This window comes from Atta colombica, unplaced genomic scaffold (assembly GCF_001594045.1).
Source record: "Atta colombica isolate Treedump-2 unplaced genomic scaffold, Acol1.0 scaffold125, whole genome shotgun sequence".
NCBI lineage: Eukaryota > Metazoa > Arthropoda > Insecta > Hymenoptera > Formicidae > Atta > Atta colombica.
Genome location: NW_017259212.1, coordinates 2,071,615 through 2,078,134, shown reverse-complemented (window position 1 = coordinate 2,078,134; position 6,520 = coordinate 2,071,615).

The window sequence follows — 6,520 nt, the reverse complement described above, 5'->3', positions numbered from 1 at the left end:
TGGGAGAAAGTAGTGGCCAGCGATGGACAATACTTTGAATCATAAATGTATAACCAGTTTTTTACAATAAAGCCTCGAATTTCGGAAAAAAAACGGCGGAAGCAAAGTTGTACACCTAATATATATATGTTACTAGTATGATTTAGAATACAATTTAACTTTATTTTATTTTGAATTTTTTAAACATTGGATTGTCCGGAAAGTTCGTGCCGATTTTGAAGAAAAATTGAAACCCAGAAGATTTAAATTTTAATATACATTTATTGAATTTAAATCTTTTGCAGCACGAACTATCCGGACAACCCAATATATGATCAAATCAAAATATATTTATTTTTTCTTGGATTTTATTATTGTTTCATATACATTCTGCTAACTTATATTAAAATTTACAAAAAAAAAAGAGCTTTTTCTCTTCTAGATGGATAAATATATGTAATTCTTTATAAAATACATATTAAAGTAATATATATCTACAAAAATTGTAATAGGCGCATAGATATAAGACTAGATTATAGATTTCATCGTATATAATTTATAAATGCTTAAATATTATTCTTATTATTTCTATAGATATTCTTGTGTAGATATTAATAATTTATGTAAATTACTTCCCGATATTAACTCTTTACCTATTTTGTTAATGATGTACTTATATTTCACATTTGAAGTGAGAAGAGTCCTCGAGGGAGATTTAGATAGCTTCTCGTAATTGGCACACATTGACTCTTGACTAGATTTTCAAGTTTGAGAGACTATACACATAATAGGTTGTGCACTTTATTGCTTCTACACGTGTGCACTGCGTTAATGAAAGTTCAGAAATTCCTTTCATCACAATCTGTATATGTTTCTTCCTTTCTAATATCTTATTATGCACATTTAAAATCTTATTGATAGATTTTCTTTATAATTACAAATCTTATATTACAATAAACATAAAAAAATTTTATTTTTTGGATTACGAAATTTTTTTAAAGACATAATATTTATTTTTGATTTAATCGGAAACTAAAAAAACTTTTGAAAAAATTCAATTTATTATTATCAATAGTAATTTGAAAATATAATATTCTCTGATAGATTATATAAATTATACAATCCCAGACAATACAAAATACCTAAAAGATATGAAACGTCTCTTTAGCGTCTAAAATTTGTCTTAAAGACTTATCTCTTAATGTCTTATGTCTTAATGTCTGGGATAAAATTGGAAAGATGGAGATAGGAAAGAAATATATATATATACCATATATGTAACCATAGATTATTTTTAAATAACAATTTATTTATTCAAAATATTAACAAAAGAAAACATTTTTATATATCTTATGATCAATTCATAGATATTTTAGATGATAATAGATTAATTGGTAGAATACACACACACACACACACATACACACACACACACACACACACACACACACACACACACACATAATTTAGAAAATGCCTGCTGACATTGTTATTGAAAATTCTTTCGTTATGTGAGTACATCATCTATTGTTTCAAGATGGTTTAATTGGTACATTGCGTGAGAATCGAATTGCTGGATTCCGCTTCGACCGTTTTCAATAGTTTCGATGTATACCGAAGCACCGAACAATCAATCACTATGCATCTTACGGCCGTTCGGAGGAGACTTACAACGTAACATGATGTTGCTAGAACGAAATATACGAAGGTGTAAAGGACGAAAGCGGTTGCGAGGGTGGCGGAATGGCAGTGGACCGACAACCGCAAATGAGAATGGCAGAGGGAACTACGCTGTTCCACGCTTCTCTGGTGACCGATGAGGCCAATTCTGCGAACCACATTTGCTTCATTCCGAGGCTGTTGCTCTAAACTTTTCTGTTGATTGAAATGAAGGAATTGGAATTCCATACCACATTTCCTTTGTCCAGGTTAGGCATCAATTAGACTTGATTGGCACATACCCTATGGGATATTACTTGTTTATTTCTATTGTCAGCGACATATACTGTGATGGTTATGAAGATTAGCGCTGTTAGAAGATAAACATGTGTCGATCGAGTAATATCATGCAATAGTTAATAAATGATTATTTTGAGAAAATAAATGTTTTACATTCACTGATAAAACATCATAAATGTGTTTTATTCATATCATTTCGCGCGAGTATTACACATTAATTATATATCGCGCTGTTTACAGATTTTGTATGAAGTATTTCTCTCTCTCTCTCTCTCTCTCTCTCTCTCTCTCTCTCTCTCTTTCTCTTTCTCTTTCATAATTTTGCATGAATTAAAAAATGTATAATAAAACTTTATATAAACTCATTTCCAAACTCATTATTGGCAATATATTCACAATATATGTACTTAAATTAATAAGCTTAAATTCAGATATCTATATGTAACTAAACAATAAGGACTAAATTAAATCGTTACGCGTTACTTAAACATATACAAACTTTTATTTTTTTGTACACAGTTAACATGAAAAAGTTATTTTTAAGAAAAAAGGAAAAATTAGTGAAAGAAAATAATACTACTTTTAACAAAATATCATGCAAAACTAATATTTATTCTCGACAAATTTTTAATAAATTAATATGATGAAACTGAATAACAGATATTAATTATATATCTGTTTCAACTATAATTGAGTTTTTTTATTTTGAACAAATAAAAATAATAAATAAAAAATGTACTAAATTAATTAAATGAAAATTGTAATAACGGATTATAAATATAAAATTAGAACTAATTCGAAAAATCTATGAAAATCTTGGGTAATACCACACAATACAGTGTTGAAAACCAGTGTATCTAGTCAACAAGTTTAAACTTTCAACTATAGATACTCATGCAGGTCACTTGATTTGTATTCGCTAGTAAAAGTTACTCCATAGCTATCTGTTAGGCAAATTATTACAAAGTAACTGGAACTGACTGTTGATATGGCACAGGTTATCTAGCGTGAACGTACCATACAATTCCTGAATCCTGTAAAACTAAACTTCATCCTAGCTTCACAATTTAGTCCAAGACAAAATTAATTATTTCGAACTCTTTCTGATAAAATGTTTTTTGTATAAAAATACATGTGATTTGAATTATAATGATTAGCTATAACTTTTTACAAACGTTTGTCTATATATAAAAAATTTTATATAAGAAAAATGTGCCAAATTCTATGAATTACATGCAAAGCAGTAATATAACAAAATAAAAAAAGACTGATTTCCTTGGTATATTAAAGGTATGTCTGCATTATTTCTTTTTTTCTTACTATAAAATGATTCATAAAAACTTCACTTTAACTATGCAACTTTATTTTACATAAACTTTAATATTTAGAGATACATAAAATAATATAAATATTGCAGATATATAGTCGCAATTGTCTATATATCGGTATATCATATAAACTGCCTTCTTACCGATAATGGCCTAATACGATTAGACTCGTTGTAATTTCTTTTTAAATAATTCTACTTTACGTCACAAATCTTAGAAAAAGAACTTACATTTCAAGAATCTTTCATCCTCTTAAAACAGATTCTGCAGACGATGCACCTTTGCAGAATAGACTGATACTTTTCTTTTTTTACGATCACGTTTTGCTTCACTTGGCTCTTGACTGTAGTCCATATCTATTTCCGCGAAACCATAAAATTGCGATGCTCCCATTCCCATAGTTTGACTATACAGATAAGTGGCAGAATTCACAGCGTCCTTATCCATAAGATGCACCGTCAACGTCTCGATAATCGCGAGAACCACATTATCCAACCACATTCGCGAGATCCGTTTATCACTATAATTAATGTAACGAGATTTCAGAACTTAGAAGCAGCAAATATAATTACGAAACTGTGCGATACAAATAGGAATAATATTATATAATTATCCATTTCTAATAAAGTATAGTTTACTAACTTATTTTTTATTTTGATATTTAGTTTATAATAATTAGTAATAGTTTTTTTTATGAATTTTATCAAATTTATGATCAACAAATCTAGCTGTAAAAAAATCTACCATTTGTAATAATAACGATACGATTTGTATGATCGTACGAGTTATATGCTAAACAAGTTATATTCACTCATTATGTATTGGGTGAGTCGTGTTTCTTCGTAAATTTAACGATTTTGCTAGTAGACGTGGGAACGTCCCAAAATGATGTACGGTTCGCTCGTATGAGTCGGTAGCTAATGCTCTAATATGCGCAAAGGGTGCCATGCCCGTGTCACGCGGATTACCACTAATTGTAGTTTATGCTTTATACTACGCTATTCTCTTGTACGGCCGTTGGGTATTCGATGTATTAACGGAGATCTGCGGGCGTGTGCATGCGCATACAAAGAGACGACCGCCTATCTATACATTACGTACGTGAAGATACGTAATAGTTCGTATGTATATTGGTGAATGTGTATTCATATGATAGAGGTTCCCAAATTTTTGTAATCATTAACCCTGAACTTAGCAATTAAGAAATATATTTTCGCTATTTTTTACTATTCAACATAATAAATTTTTATTGATAATTAAAACGTACTTTTAAATTTATAAGATTTGTCTAAGAATTATATATTTTTGATACATTTTTTTCAATTTATTATTAATTGAATATTAAAGAGACTTTAAGGTACACAATTAACATATTTTTTTAAGAATTAGATTGCGTATTACAATTGTAATTATAATATTCATTTGAAGCTTTATTTCTTAACAATTTCATTAAGAAAAACTTACTGTAACGATAATTATCTCGTCAATAATAGAACAAACAATTTATACCTATATTACGCGAAAATTTGAAAATTATTATTTTTATCACATTATCCAAACATGATATTGTATAAGGTATAAGAGACTTTGAAATTGACTAATGCTCGTTTCCACCAATGTAGATTAACTTTAATCTCAGTTCAACTTATTCTTCGTCTTTTTCTAGTTTTCTAAAGATTAGAAAATGACAAAGAGTAAGTTGAACCGAGATTAAAGTTAATCTACGTCGGTGGAAATAAATGTAATTTGTCAGATTTAAAAGTATTGTTATGCTGGGAAAATAAACAATTGCACATATTTATTCTATTGCAATATTTACTGTCACACGTATCGTATTATTATCATTACAATCAATTTCCTAAAACAAATTTGAAATTATCCCGTGTGGAGATATAAAACGAAGAGAAAGTGTGCTTTTTGTGAAAAAGGAAGCGATGTTTTCCGTTCTGACAAAATTAGCAACTGTCAAGAAAATGATTAGTGCAATACGATATGTGAGTGGTTGAGCATTACTGTGATGCTGCTGCTGCTGCTGCTGCTGCTGCTGCTGCTGCTGCTGCTGCTGCTGCTGCTACTGCTGCTACTGCTGCTGCTGTTACACACGCGGCGCGAACAGGGAGCTCGGACTTCCTCGGCTGTCATGTCCGCGCGTCTGTCAGTCTGGGCTAAAATAACCGGGCATCGCACCCCTGCCTCGCAATTAAGCACGGCTGTATCTACCGGCTATACGCAACACACGATTCCCTGTCTACGCAGAAACGTGTACAGGTGCGCACGAATGCACGGGTACTGCCTCGCAAAGGATGTATCACATCTACAATCGCACCCGTGACTCCCAACACAAATTTTGTTGAAAATCGTTAATTCAATTGTTTATTTTCAATTGCAGGTATCATTATACTCATATTATTCGATTATAGGGAGATTAAAGTGCATTTAATCATAGAAATACATTTGAATGATGTACACATTATGTATTGCAAGTTTTTATGCGTTCTCGTATTTGTTAGAAATATTTGAAACATTCAAAGAATATTGAGGAATATATATGATACTTGATAATTTGTAACTTGATAATTTATAAATTGGTCAAATCATATATACTTTTTTATTTTAATTAATGATTCTGTTTTTGTCTTTTAGAAATTTTCAAATAGTTTTTCTATCAATTTTAACAACGTTTCTTAATTAAAAAAGGGCTTTTATGTATCATGAAAATTAGTTTAAAGATTATAAGATAAATATAAAAAATATGTTTGGGAAAAAATTGCGTTTGATAAAAAATGGAATTATAATTCCATTTTTTCTCGGTTAACGTTTTGTATGGTGTGTATATTTTCTTCTCTTCATTTTCGTGTCCGCTACGTTTGTATAATTACCTGCGTTGTGGTGCCCAACCCTTATTTTTTTAACGGGTAGAACAAGCGCATACAGCCGTTATATCTCGCGGCTACTATCGATGCGAGCGATGTTTACGTTTAATTACTGCTGAATACAAACGTTTAATTGTTACGCGCTGTTTGTACTTAGAGTTAAATGCTCTTTGTTTTCATCATATAAACAGATGGGAAAGATTATTGCTACGAAATTATTCTAGCCGCACAAAAATTATGGACGAGAAAAAATTCGTAAAATTATTAGCAAATTCAATTTTTTTTTTATTTTCGCAAATGTTATATAAATATATCTAAATTAATAAAAAACAATATATCAAGGATTATATTAGGTTGTCTGGAAAAGTCGTGCCGATTTTA